At 45.3% G+C, this 14,509-nt stretch overlaps 1 long non-coding RNA gene across 1 annotated transcript; it reads right to left on the bottom strand.

The window, feature by feature from the left end:
* Positions 1-8,023: 8,023 nt before the first annotated feature.
* On the bottom strand, positions 8,024-12,596 carry LOC125616495. Its single transcript, XR_007347125.1, has 3 exons — positions 12,493-12,596; positions 9,064-9,160; positions 8,024-8,398 (listed from the first exon to the last, which is right to left on the bottom strand). It is a non-coding gene; the product is annotated as an uncharacterized LOC125616495 (long non-coding RNA).
* Positions 12,597-14,509: the final 1,913 nt, after the last annotated feature.

Raw genomic sequence — 14,509 nt, 5'->3', positions numbered from 1 at the left:
CCCACTGAAAGGACTTCACGGCCCACAAAGCCTAAAATACTTGCTCTCTGGCACTTTCCAGAAAATTTTTCCAGTCCCTGGCTTAACCCAGGAATCTTCGGATTCTGGAAAGTTAAACAGTATTTAGGAGTAGCTCTGAAATCAGAGTGATGCATGAAAGAAAAGAAAACTATTCCTTTTACAAATATTTAAAGAGGACTTCTGCATGCCAGGCATTGTTCTAGCCATGCAAAAATAATAATAATAATAATAATTAATCGACTGATGAATTGTTTAAAAAAAAAAAAAAAAAACCTCCCTGCCCTCATAGAACCTTCGCTGCCTGAGGCCTCTCCCCATGGTTGTGATGAAAGTAGACATATTTTGAAAGTGAAATCTTTAAAAGAACAATGAAGAATGAAATGTTTCAGGGCATTGAGAATGAGATCAGTGTTTCCTCAGCTTAGTCAATAATCTGTGGCGAGCCAACTGAGGGTGTAGTGAAAGAACATTTGTCAGAAGAAATCCAGGAAGACCTCAGTGCCCCGTACAAACAGAAGCCGAAAGGTCTCATCAAGGTTGAGGGAACACTGGGATCAGCTGGCCCAGGGTTGCAAACGTAGATCTGCAGCAAGGAATCCACTTTAATGAAATCGCTGCCCAGGCCTATCTTGGCATTGCTTACAGAAGCCGGAAGTCGAATGGATTGCCACAGCACTAAAGAGAGCTAAGCTTTCCAGATCCACGCAGGTGTCTCCAGGTTGGGAGTTAGTAGTAAGTTTGGGTCTGTGAGCAAACAGAAATAAAAGGACTCCAACAACTTTCAATACTATCAACTCACACATGGGAGAAAAGACTGACAACTTTTTCAAAATACTTCTGTGCAGAGCAGAGATGCAGCATGCAGGAAGCCGTGCTGTTTGCTGACACCATTCTCTGGCTGTCCGCCTGTGTCACATCCATTTGGGTGTCATGCCCTGCTAAGGTTATGAGACCCAGGAAACCGCATGAAATCATTCTTTAAAGAGCGAGTATCTGGTAAATCAAGCGGGATACTGAGTTTAATTTCCAAATTTGCATTGATCTCATCTGCATCACATAACAAGTATCTCAGGAATTCTCTCAGAGGGCTTCAAAAAGAAATTTTCTCTATTCACCACTTTCTCTCTCTTCATTATTTATCATCTGAGTAAAAATGATTACCATTTCAAAACTATTTAGGGCAAAGTAGAAGTCTCACACCAAAAAATGATCACTGATGGTTTTGTCATTGAGAAATCATCCTTTCAAATGAGTACCCCCAAAAGTCGTGGAAGAAAAAAAGATCTTGGAAGGGTAGCTAGCCCTTTTCCTTTCCTTTCAGAAAATAATTCAGCAGTAGCACTTACTACTAAGGATTGGACTCTTAGTTACAAAATTAAACTGACATTTTAAAACATGGCATAAAAATACAAATTTTGAGGGCTGGGGTTGTGGCTCAGTGGTAGAGTGCTCACATAGCCTGCTGAGGCACTGGGTTCGAGCCTCAGCACCACATAAAAATGAAATAAAGATATCGTGTCCACCTAAAACTCAAAAATGAATATTTTTTTAAGAAAAATACAAATTTTGAGATTTTCTATATGTGTACAGACACACACACATACATACACCTACATGGCTGTGGACATACATGAAATAAGACATTAATGAAGCAACAGGCAAATATTTTCAGGAATACGGAGGAATATGGCATACATCATTTTCTTTTTTTATTTTTTAATTGGTTCGTTTTAGTTATGCATGACTATAGAGTATTCTACAGCATAATTATAGAAGCATGGAATATAATTTCTTTTAATTCAGTCCCCAATATTTTCCCTTCCCCTCTCTTCCTTCCACCTCCCATTTCCTTCCCTCTACTCTACTGATCTTTCTGCTATTTATTTATAATTTTGTTTATTTTTACTTAGTGTCTGGACACTAATGATGGTGAGATTCACTGTGGAATATTTATATATGTACACAAGAAAGTTAGGTCAGATTCCTTCCACTGTCTTTCCTTTCCCCACCCCCCTTCTCTTCCCTTCATTCCCCTTTGTCTACTCCTCTGAACTTTCTTCTATTCCTTTCTTTTCATCCCTCCAATCCCTACTTATTTTGGATTAGCTTCCACATATTAGAGAAAACATTCGACCTTTGTCTTTCGGGGACTGGCTTATTTCACTTAGCATGGTAGTCTCCAGTTTCATCCATTTACCTGCAAATGCAAGAAATCCATTCTTTATGGCTAAGTGTCCGTTGTGTATATATACATCACATTTTCTTTATCCATTCGTTTTCTTAAGAAGGATGCAGTGTGATTTTCCTCCCTCTGCACCCGCATAGCCAACACATGAGCGAGTGCCTGAGGTCTTTGCCAGGGTGCTGCCACGGCCTCCAGCCATTCCCCACTGCTTCATAGCATTAGCTGCTCAGATGGCTGCAAAGCTGTGGCCTGAACTCTAAATTCTCAGGCATGCCACGCTGATGATAATTGGCTGCTAATCCTAGGAGAGGATGGTGACATGATAGAAATTGTCATGTTTGTATTAACATTTTCCTGCATAGCCAAAGGCTTTCGAAAACCTCATTTGAACTTAATGCTTTAAAATCTCCCACAGAGCTCCTCACTTTCGTAGTCAAGGTCCTCTGTTATGGAAATCTGCCAGTCACGAGACTCGGGCATCTGGGTCCCCAAACACAACTAAGGAGGATCCACCATCGCGATGCTCGAAGGCTGATTACAGAACGACATTTTACAGATGACAGAACTGACCTTTGCGAAGGCTGTCACTGCACCTGGGGTTTCCCAAGTCGCCCTAAGGGAACGGCCTTAGCAGGTATCTCACAGTGCAGATTTGTGCAAGGGTTGTTTGTTTACATAAGGGCAACCTGCCTCTGAGTGGGCCCTGGCGTGACTGGCCTGTTTACAGGCCCTGGAGTTGAGGGGAACCTGGGTAACACCAGGCTGTGTTTCCAGAGGGAGCCACCTCCTCAACCGTGACACCTGCCTGCCTCCTCCTCTGCCCGGGACTCTTCCTCCACGTCCCCTCCAACCAGGCTGGGTTCCTGGCCGTTTCTAAAGACATCTGTGGCCTCTGTCGCCATCGCTCTTTCTGGTTCTACTGCACGGCCCACGGCCCTCCTCCCACCACTCCGTGCTCAGACAGGGGACAGCCGCTCACCCTTCAAGCCTCCCATGGTCTTGGTTCCTCAGGAGTTCTTCCTGCCCACTGTCCCCCCAGCTGGATTGGGGACCCCTTTTTGTGCTCTTTAGCATTCCCCAGTCCTGCCATGTTAGAGAAATGATCTGGTTGTGTGAGTGAGGGGCTGTGTGCCCCCTGATGGCCAGCTTGGGCTCTAGAGCCAATCTGGGTTTAAATATTGACTCTGCTTTCCCCATGCTCTGTGACCTTGAGCAAGTTGCTTAATCTCTCTGTGCTCCTGTCTCTCCCTCTGCAAAATAAGAGTAACAGTGTAGGCAACCTTCATCGCAGTGGTGAAGGGCACTCAGAACAATGCCAAGTGCACATGAGGTATTGATTTTTATGCTCACAGGAATTGACTGTTCTCTGACTTTCTGGTCCAACCCTGCACTCAACCATTTGTGACTTAACTATCTGTGGTCACAGCCCGTGACACATAGTAAATAGTAAATATCTGAGAAACAAATGAGTGAGCAAAAGAGGACACTGCCTCTGTTGAGCTCCCTGCCATAAGTTGGCCACCTGTAGCGGTCACTCAGGTTACATAAACCTGAATCCCTGTGGCTGAGTTGATTTGCTCAGGAAAGATAAACACAAGGCAGAGGAGACGTTCCTATGCTGACGTTCCTATGCCTGTGCTGAGCTGGCCCCCCACTAGCTGCCGCTCAACCCGCTGGGGATGGGCAAGTCAAGATGGCGCAGCCTTGCAGGGACTACTCCTTGGGGGTTGACTGGTTCTCATGGTACGGAGCCCACTGGAAAGGCTCAGGGGCTCATTCTGAGCCAACAGCCTCACCAGCTGCTCAACGTCCCCTCACCATCAACCGGCCGTGTCCCATGGACCAGCTTGGCTGAACCTGCTGTTCACCTGCCATCGCCTCCATACTCAAAGGCCACCTCCTCCAAAGAACATTCAGGCTCTGGACTCCAGGATGGAAATCACTGCTGTCCACCCTGAACTTCCACAGCCCCTGATCCGCCCTTGTTCCTTCACCTCTTGGAGACTAGTTTCATTATCTGTAAAGTAGATAACAAAGCCCACTTCAAAGGGAGGCTCAGAAGAAAAAGTGACTCAAGCCCTCACTTCATATCACAGGCATTTGCTAATTTACTCCCTTGAAGTAATTTACCCTTCTGATAATTGACCCTTCTGCTCCTTGCCCATGCTCTGAGTCATGGAGTGCAAACCCAGATTCTCTACCAGCTGGTGCTGGCCAGAAATTGCCCCATCTTCCTGCAGGAAGCCCGGAGGTTCCTGCAGCAGGAACCCTCTGTCCCCTTGCTACATGCCCCTCATTCCTAGCATAGCTCCAGATGCAGCATTCAACCCATGTTTGCACAATGGATCAATAAATCAAAACCAATTAACAAATATATAAGTGATGGCAATGAGATAAGACAGAAAGGAATTGCCTTTGAGGATTTTCTTTCATTATTTTATTTCTTTCTCCCATATATATATATATATATATATATATATATATATATATNTTCCTCCCTCTGCACCCGCATAGCCAACACATGAGCGAGTGCCTGAGGTCTTTGCCAGGGTGCTGCCACGGCCTCCAGCCATTCCCCACTGCTTCATAGCATTAGCTGCTCAGATGGCTGCAAAGCTGTGGCCTGAACTCTAAATTCTCAGGCATGCCACGCTGATGATAATTGGCTGCTAATCCTAGGAGAGGATGGTGACATGATAGAAATTGTCATGTTTGTATTAACATTTTCCTGCATAGCCAAAGGCTTTCGAAAACCTCATTTGAACTTAATGCTTTAAAATCTCCCACAGAGCTCCTCACTTTCGTAGTCAAGGTCCTCTGTTATGGAAATCTGCCAGTCACGAGACTCGGGCATCTGGGTCCCCAAACACAACTAAGGAGGATCCACCATCGCGATGCTCGAAGGCTGATTACAGAACGACATTTTACAGATGACAGAACTGACCTTTGCGAAGGCTGTCACTGCACCTGGGGTTTCCCAAGTCGCCCTAAGGGAACGGCCTTAGCAGGTATCTCACAGTGCAGATTTGTGCAAGGGTTGTTTGTTTACATAAGGGCAACCTGCCTCTGAGTGGGCCCTGGCGTGACTGGCCTGTTTACAGGCCCTGGAGTTGAGGGGAACCTGGGTAACACCAGGCTGTGTTTCCAGAGGGAGCCACCTCCTCAACCGTGACACCTGCCTGCCTCCTCCTCTGCCCGGGACTCTTCCTCCACGTCCCCTCCAACCAGGCTGGGTTCCTGGCCGTTTCTAAAGACATCTGTGGCCTCTGTCGCCATCGCTCTTTCTGGTTCTACTGCACGGCCCACGGCCCTCCTCCCACCACTCCGTGCTCAGACAGGGGACAGCCGCTCACCCTTCAAGCCTCCCATGGTCTTGGTTCCTCAGGAGTTCTTCCTGCCCACTGTCCCCCCAGCTGGATTGGGGACCCCTTTTTGTGCTCTTTAGCATTCCCCAGTCCTGCCATGTTAGAGAAATGATCTGGTTGTGTGAGTGAGGGGCTGTGTGCCCCCTGATGGCCAGCTTGGGCTCTAGAGCCAATCTGGGTTTAAATATTGACTCTGCTTTCCCCATGCTCTGTGACCTTGAGCAAGTTGCTTAATCTCTCTGTGCTCCTGTCTCTCCCTCTGCAAAATAAGAGTAACAGTGTAGGCAACCTTCATCGCAGTGGTGAAGGGCACTCAGAACAATGCCAAGTGCACATGAGGTATTGATTTTTATGCTCACAGGAATTGACTGTTCTCTGACTTTCTGGTCCAACCCTGCACTCAACCATTTGTGACTTAACTATCTGTGGTCACAGCCCGTGACACATAGTAAATAGTAAATATCTGAGAAACAAATGAGTGAGCAAAAGAGGACACTGCCTCTGTTGAGCTCCCTGCCATAAGTTGGCCACCTGTAGCGGTCACTCAGGTTACATAAACCTGAATCCCTGTGGCTGAGTTGATTTGCTCAGGAAAGATAAACACAAGGCAGAGGAGACGTTCCTATGCTGACGTTCCTATGCCTGTGCTGAGCTGGCCCCCCACTAGCTGCCGCTCAACCCGCTGGGGATGGGCAAGTCAAGATGGCGCAGCCTTGCAGGGACTACTCCTTGGGGGTTGACTGGTTCTCATGGTACGGAGCCCACTGGAAAGGCTCAGGGGCTCATTCTGAGCCAACAGCCTCACCAGCTGCTCAACGTCCCCTCACCATCAACCGGCCGTGTCCCATGGACCAGCTTGGCTGAACCTGCTGTTCACCTGCCATCGCCTCCATACTCAAAGGCCACCTCCTCCAAAGAACATTCAGGCTCTGGACTCCAGGATGGAAATCACTGCTGTCCACCCTGAACTTCCACAGCCCCTGATCCGCCCTTGTTCCTTCACCTCTTGGAGACTAGTTTCATTATCTGTAAAGTAGATAACAAAGCCCACTTCAAAGGGAGGCTCAGAAGAAAAAGTGACTCAAGCCCTCACTTCATATCACAGGCATTTGCTAATTTACTCCCTTGAAGTAATTTACCCTTCTGATAATTGACCCTTCTGCTCCCTGCCCATGCTCTGAGCCATGGAGTGCAAACCCAGATTCTCTACCAGCTGGTGCTGGCCAGAAATTGCCCCATCTTCCTGCAGGAAGCCCGGAGGTTCCTGCAGCAGGAACCCTCTGTCCCCTTGCTACATGCCCCTCATTCCTAGCATAGCTCCAGATGCAGCATTCAACCCATGTTTGCACAATGGATCAATAAATCAAAACCAATTAACAAATATATAAGTGATGGCAATGAGATAAGACAGAAAGGAATTGCCTTTGAGGATTTTCTTTCATTATTTTATTTCTTTCTCCCATATATATATATATATATATATATATATATATATATTTTTTTTTTTTTTTCAAACTAAAAATGGCCAGAGCAAATCAACTATCTTTGTTCTGGGGAGTGAATTCACAGCATGTGGTGCATTCAACTTTTCATTTCTTAGCCAGAGAACTTGGACTTGGGTATACACACCTTGGGAGGAGTTTCCAGAAAGGAGTGGGTGTTCCTAAGTGTCCCCACATGAAGTGTGAACATTGGCTACCATCAGCCACCTCCTTCCTCTTCTTACCCCATTCTGCGCCCTTCCCTCCCTGACATCCACATGTCGCCACCTGTACCCAAGGTCACCACACTAACTGAACATCACCTGCTGTTCAGAGAATCTTATGTTAGGAAGTGGGGGACAGGTGCCACTGCTGATTTCTTACAAACCCTGGGCCCAAGGAAACAGGTAAGCACGTCTAGTTTTGAGACTCAGTGATAATCATGGTCACCTATCACTTTCACTGAGTAAAAGTCCCCACCCTTCTGCTCCCTGCCCATGCTCTGAGCCATGGAGTGCAAACCCAGATTCTCTACCAGGTGGTGCTGGCCAGAAATTGCCCCATCCTCCTTATCACCAGACCTACTTGCCTGCCTGATCCAGGCCTGTCCTTGTAAGTCAAGGGCGAGGCTCGTCCCAGACAGTTGCAACTTGCTCAGGTGAAGCAATCTGAAGGCAAGCCAGGGAAGCCCAAAGCAGGTCACTTCGGTACCAGGATAATGAGGTGAGAACCCGGGAGGCCTGACCATCCCAGGCCAGGGCCCTTCTGCAGGAAGACTGTGACAGTTCCAGGCTGGAATCTCCATCTTATAGACACCAGCTCAGACACCAGCTGATCGGTGGATATACACTTAGACACCAGTAGACAGATGGATACATACAAGTCCACAACCAACCATCTAAGATGCCAGCAATTGTAAAATGCACCATTATTTTCTGTGACCTACTAAATTATGACACAATAGATCTTGATTACTTTAGAATGCATGTTTTCTATTTACTGAAGGCTTTTCAGATTGGTTGAGAGAGGCTTTTACAAATATCAGTCTCATGCGTGCATAAAAAGGAAGATGTAAGTGAGGCATTGCTTAAGGATTTCTTGAAACTTGGATATATTCAGAATCCAACTCCTCTGAATCACTTTTTCACTCAGAACTGCCTACATGCACAGTGTCCCCACCCAGTGCCCCACTCTTAGCCATCTGGACTCCAGAGATGACCATTAGAAGGATGTCGCTCTTCTTCAGAGATACCCCCAGGGTCTTGGGGTCTTCTTCCAAGGTGCTAGCATCATTCTGCAAGACTGGTGTGCAGAATGATGCATATCATGAGTCCTCCAAGTGACTGCTAGATGCAGTCACATTTTCAGACATGACAAAAGAAAAAGAATCTGTATTTAACTCAATAAATTATGGGATAATTATGATAACCAGCAAGTATTGAGTATCCCAGGAACTGTGCTAAAACATACCTTACTGTGCTGCCTTATCCCATCTCCCCTTGAGGTAAGTAATAATATCAGCCAAACTTAAATCATGCTTACTGTGCACCAGACACTGTTTAAATGCCCTAACTCATTTAATTCTCCCAACAGACCCTAAGATAAATTACATTGTTATTCCTGCTTAGTAGATCAGAATGATGATAATAAGTTACCAGCACAAGATTACCACTGCAAATTGCAAAATTGATACATGGATTCAGAAATCCAAGCCAGGCATGCTGGTGCATGCCTATAATCCTAGCACCTCTGGAGGCTGAGACAGGAGGATTCCAAGTTCAATTGCAAGTTCAAGGTCAGCCTCAGCAACTTAGTGAGATTCTATCTCAAATAAAAAAATAAAAACAGATGGGGGATGGGGCTCAGTGGTAAAATATCCCTGGATTAAATCTCCAGTACCCCCCCAAAAAAAAAATGAATTCAGAAGTCTAGTTCTAGAACCCACACTTACCCACTGGACTGTAAGTGCTAGTAATGAGCCCATTATACAGAAAAGGGAATTAAAACTTACAAGAGATAGATGCCTTGCCCAAAGATCCAATGCAAGGGCCAAGGTTGAAAGCCGTGCATCTGCCTCTAAAGCCCATGTTGGTCACAGTCTTGCCAAACTGTGCAGGAAAAACAAATGGGCAAATGTCAATCCAGATATTTAGATATCTTTTTTTATTTTTTTATTTGTTTTAATTAGCTATACATGACAGTAGAATGCATTTATGCACTTTGATATATCATACACAGATGGGATATAATTTCATTTTTCTGAGTGTACATGCTGCAGAATCATATTGGTCATGCAGTCACATATATACATACAGTAATAGTGTCTGTTGCATTCTACCATCTTTTCTACCCCCACATCCCCTTCCCTCCCCTCCCATCACTTCCCTCTTCCTAATCTAAGGTAACACTATTCTTCCCTAGTGCCCCCCACCTTATTGTGAATTAGCATCCACATGTTAGAGAAAACATTTGGCCTTTGGTTTTGTGGGATTGCCTTATTTTGTTTAGCATGATATTCTCCAACTGCAACCACTTACTGGCAAATGCCATAATTTCACTCTTCTTTAAAGCTGAGTAATATTCCATTGAGTATATATACCACATACCACATTTTTTTTATCCATTCATCTATTGAGGGACACCTAGGTTGGTTCCATAGTCTAGCTATTGTGAATTGAGCTGCTATAAACATTGATGTGGCTGCGTCACTTTGTATGTTAATTTTAATTTCTTTGGGTATAAACCAAGGAGTGGGATAACTGGGTCAAATGGTAGTTCCATTCCCAGTTTTCTGAGGAATCTCCATACTGCTTTCCATACTGGTTGCACCAATTTGCAGTCCCACCAGCAATGTAGGAGTGTGCCTTTTTCACCACATCCTCACAAACATTTATTGTTGCCTGTATTCTTGATGATTGCCATTCTGACAGGAGTGAGATGAAATCTTAGTGTAGTTTTGATTTGCATTTCTCTAATTGCTAGAGATGTTGAGCACTTTTTCATATATTTGTTGATCAATTGTATTTCTTCTTTTGTGAAGTGTCTGTTCAGTTCCGTAGCCCATTTATTGATTGGGGTATTTTTTTGTATTAAGTTTTTTTAGTTCTTTATATATTTTAGAGATCAGTGCTTTATCAGAGGTGCATGTGGTTAAAAAAAAAATGAACTTAACTTGTGCGACCCCTCTCTCAAAGATGCAGGTAATGTGATTTCTTTGCCATGGTAGTGACTCAAAGGTCTCATTCATCTGTTTGCCTGTTTTCTGAATAACTATTTTCAAAATGTTCATTATGGGTGAGGCTCTGAGCTTGGTGCTTCAAAGAGCTTTCTATATAGCTGGGATAATGACTATACTGGTGATTTTAATCATAACCAGGAAGGCAAGGGCTTTTTACAAAACTGCCTGGAACTTCTTCTCTGCTGAGGAAGGGGATTCAGGAAGCCAGAGAAGCCTGAAGAATGATTAGGACTAGTTAATTCAAAATCAATGTATTTACATTCTATTACTTCCTCCATCTCCCTAAACCTCAGGAGAGTTTGCTCCATGAGGTCCGTGTGGGGTGACTTTCAGTGGAATTTGGGAAGTTGAGCTCCCCAGTCACATAAGTCTGGAGACAGGGAAGAGCATATGAGAGAACAAACAGAACGGGGGCTCAGGGGAGACTGTCATGCAAGCACCAACATGCATCTTTGCTGGTCTACTCACCCCAGCGTGTCCACCATCTGAGCCCCAAGAAGGACGATAACTCACCTGTCTTGGTCCTTGTTGGAAACTCAGAACTTTGAAGGATGCCAGATACATAATGTGTGCTCAATAAATGTTTTTTGATTGAATGATTGGATGGATGACCTCAGTAGCCCTTCAAAATCTCTCCTCTAATGTTCCCCGATGTACCCTCAAGTCCTAGCACATGGGAAAGGCGCAGTAAAGAATTCCTCACTGACCACTTTTCCATAGCTTAGACAATTTCCTTGAACTCATTTTGAGTGAAATTACCAGAACAAGGAGAGTAGAGACAGGTAAGGCCTTGGATAGATAGGATTCAACTTCTCCCCCAAAGGAGTCCAGAGCTCATTCTGGTTATAGCGTTGTAGGTGAGTGCCTAGGACAATTTCTGCAGATCTTGCTAATACCTCCTCTACTTGCCTTCAACAAAAAGCAGAAGCCACCAAGACCCGGCTCACGTTGAGCGCACCTTCAGCCATCTTACCTGGACCTTTGCAAGTGCCCCCAGGCTGACCTCCCTGCACCTGCTTCTGACTTTCCCTTAGCAGACACATGCTCTTTCCAAAGAGTGAAACCTGATCACGTGATCCCCTGCTTAAAATCCTGCCATGGCTACTTTGCCCACCCAAACCGTCTCCTACCACTGGGCTGGGAGATAGTCTGGGGTCCTCCTGACTTCCCAGGCTCTATCAGCCCATTCTCCCTTCCTCACACCCAGCTCTGAAAATGGCCCAGGTCTGCCGCTCTCCAAAACCTATGTGACAGGAGGACAGCAAGTTCAAAGCCAGCCTTAGCAATTTAGTGAGGCCCTAAGCAATTTGACAAGACCCTGTCTCTAAACAAAATATTAAAAATGGCTGGGATGTGGCTCAGTGGTTAAGTGCCCCTGGGTTCAATCCCCAGTACCAAAAAAAACAACCCCACCTGCAGCTGCCTGACCTACCTGAACACACATCCTGTGCCTCTATCAATTCAATCATGTTAATGACTTATTGGCTATATTTCTATTGCACTGTCATGGAGAATCCAGATGTCACAGATACTCCTCCAGCACATACTGTGGCTAGGCACGGACTGGACTAGTCTCTCTGATACATCATTTCACTTAATCCTCATCACTAACCTACAAGTCTGATAAGGACTTGAGACTCTGTAGGTCTCTGAAATAAAGAAAAGTAATGGCCCTGATGTCAATGAATGACAGAAAATGGCCTTTGATCCACCCTCCTGGTGCATTTACTGAACGCTTACACATAACCAGCATTCTATCATAGATTCAGGATAAAAAGCAACTCCGCTTCCTTCCTTCGGTTTAGCATTGAATGTGGGGAAGTGCTTCCAGGTGTCTCATCTAAATTCCTTTAGCTGCAACTCAAGCCCATTCCCACCTCCCCACCCCCACCCCCATCCTCAGATAAGTACAAAAACAACAGTTGCCGATGAGATCGATGAGATCGCCAAGCTTCAGTTGCCTCATAGGCCTGAGATAAGTCCCACGGAACAGGCTCCATATCTCCCTGGGTGCTGACTCCACCCAGTGCGCCAGGCTCAGCCCCTGCTCAGAGCCAGCACCCGCCAATAGCTTCAGGGGAGTCTCCTCTGAGGGGGAGGGAGGAAAGACACAGAAAGCTGAAAGCTGGCAGCTTCCCCCAGCTGCTCGCTCCTTGGGAGATGGCAACAGGTGACATCCTGTGGGAACATGGGTTGCCTCACCTGCACAGCCCCTCAGGGGCTCCCACCGCGGGGAGACTCTTCTTCCTGTGCAATTCCTGGGTAAACGCACCTGGGTCCCCTGGAACACAGAACCAGCTCGCAGAGGGTGACTAAATGATAGAAGAAAATGACCAAATGCAAGCCTGTGATTCAGTGGATCAATGGAGTGAATCAGAATGAATGAATAAATGAGGCCGGGCAAGAATAAACATCTAAGTGACTGAATGAATAAGCAAACAGAAAAGTAACACAACAATGAATTGACTACATGACTGACCACGGGGAAAGAATGAATAGCTAGCTGTGAGAGGCCACTGAATGAGTCTGTGGACACGGAGGACAAACAGACCGATATTGGGTGGGTAATGGGTGATGGATAAAGTGATGCCATTCACAACTTCTTAGAGGAAGGCGAGGAAGGTGAACTACCCCCCCCCCATCAGTGCCCTATACAGGAAGAATTCTAGTCCGTGATTGTTGATTGAACATATGGATGGATAAATAGACATCTTCCCGACTGTCATACGTGGTTTTGTCATACAAAATCTTCATTTAATGGAGACTCTTTGAGTTAGACAGTCTGGTTTTACATCCGAATTTTGTAAGATGTGGAGTCACTTGAACTCCTGGAATTCCAGTTTTGTTTTTTTTTTTCTCTTACACAGTGAAGACATTCATACCTATCTCAGAGTGCTGTAGAAGGGATTGAAGATTTTGTGTGAAATCACCCGGCCAGCACCAAGCACAGGGAAGGCCCTTGATGGACAATCGTTTCCTTTCTTGCTCTCCCAAATGCATCCTCTCCCCTATTTATTCAAAGTCTACCAACCCCAGCGTCCTATGAGGTCCTGCCCTTTATGAACTCAAAGTCTTTTAGAAAACAGACATAAGTCAAAGCAACTCTACTAGGAAGTGAAATGATGAAAATGCTCATGTAAATTCTCGGAAGTTGCAACAATTCTGCTGCTTTTGACTTAAAACATCAGCAACTTCATACTTCAACTTCAACTTCAACTACAGCTGAATATAGAAATAATGCACGCGGGGACACAAAGACAGGAACAGAGGACTTGTCCTAAGGAAAGCCAAAGAGGAAAAAATGGGGTAGAATTTGAATGTGTTGCTCTATGAGTTGAAAAACTTGGGACAAGCAAATTAAATTCACTCTGCTTTAAGAAGAAAGGTACCTCACAATGATATTGGGAAGCCCAATCGATGGCTTAGAAAGCTAAAGAACTGGGCACAGAAAAGAGAAGGGAACGCACAGATCATGTAGCCAGAACCAAAGCCAAACTCAAGCCATGCAATTACCTGCAGCCTAAACCCTTTGGTTTAGGAAGAAATGGATCTTGGCACCACCATGGAAGAAATGGATCTTGGCACCACGACCAAAGAGGATACTTCATCTTTGCAGCAGTAACTTCAAGTTCATAGCCCGGGGGAAATTCATCTAACGGTAGGAAATGTGTCTAGTGTCCAGCATTCGCAGAGGAGGCTGGTTTTGTGAACTGCTGGCCTTTCCAGATGCCGCAGTAGGAGAGGGCCCTGTCTTCCACCATCTTCACAAGGTAGAAAAAGTTTCCACACACAACAACGGCATTCCAACACGGAGCAGCTCCATAGTTTCATACAGGGAGCAAGGTTTTGTAGTAAGTGGGCAAAAAGCATCACACTGCAGTTGAAAAGACAGTGAATCCTGAGAACACGGGTATTTTCAAGAAGCAGAAAAAAAAACAATAAAATCAATTAAAAAAAAGATAATAGAAAAAAAAAGAAGCAGAAAAGAAATTGACACGTAGAACATGATCCCAAAACGCACTGTAGGGCTCATCAGCAGGTCCCTGCACAACTTGAGAGGCATCTGGGCTTCACCAGTGGGCCAAGAAAACTCACTGTAGAGTTAGGGAAATTGATATGACCACATTGAATCTGCAAAGAGGGGAAAGACAACAAGTGAAGCCCTGGAAAAAGATAGAAGGAGAGAATTGAGTTAGAATTGAGCAACGGGATCCATCAA

The sequence above is a fragment of the Marmota marmota genome, unplaced genomic scaffold, assembly GCF_001458135.2.
Source record: "Marmota marmota marmota unplaced genomic scaffold, marMar, whole genome shotgun sequence".
In the NCBI taxonomy this organism is placed as follows: domain Eukaryota; kingdom Metazoa; phylum Chordata; class Mammalia; order Rodentia; family Sciuridae; genus Marmota; species Marmota marmota.
The sequence above is the reverse complement of the archived record's forward strand: the minus strand, read 5'-3'. Positions and strand labels throughout refer to the sequence as shown.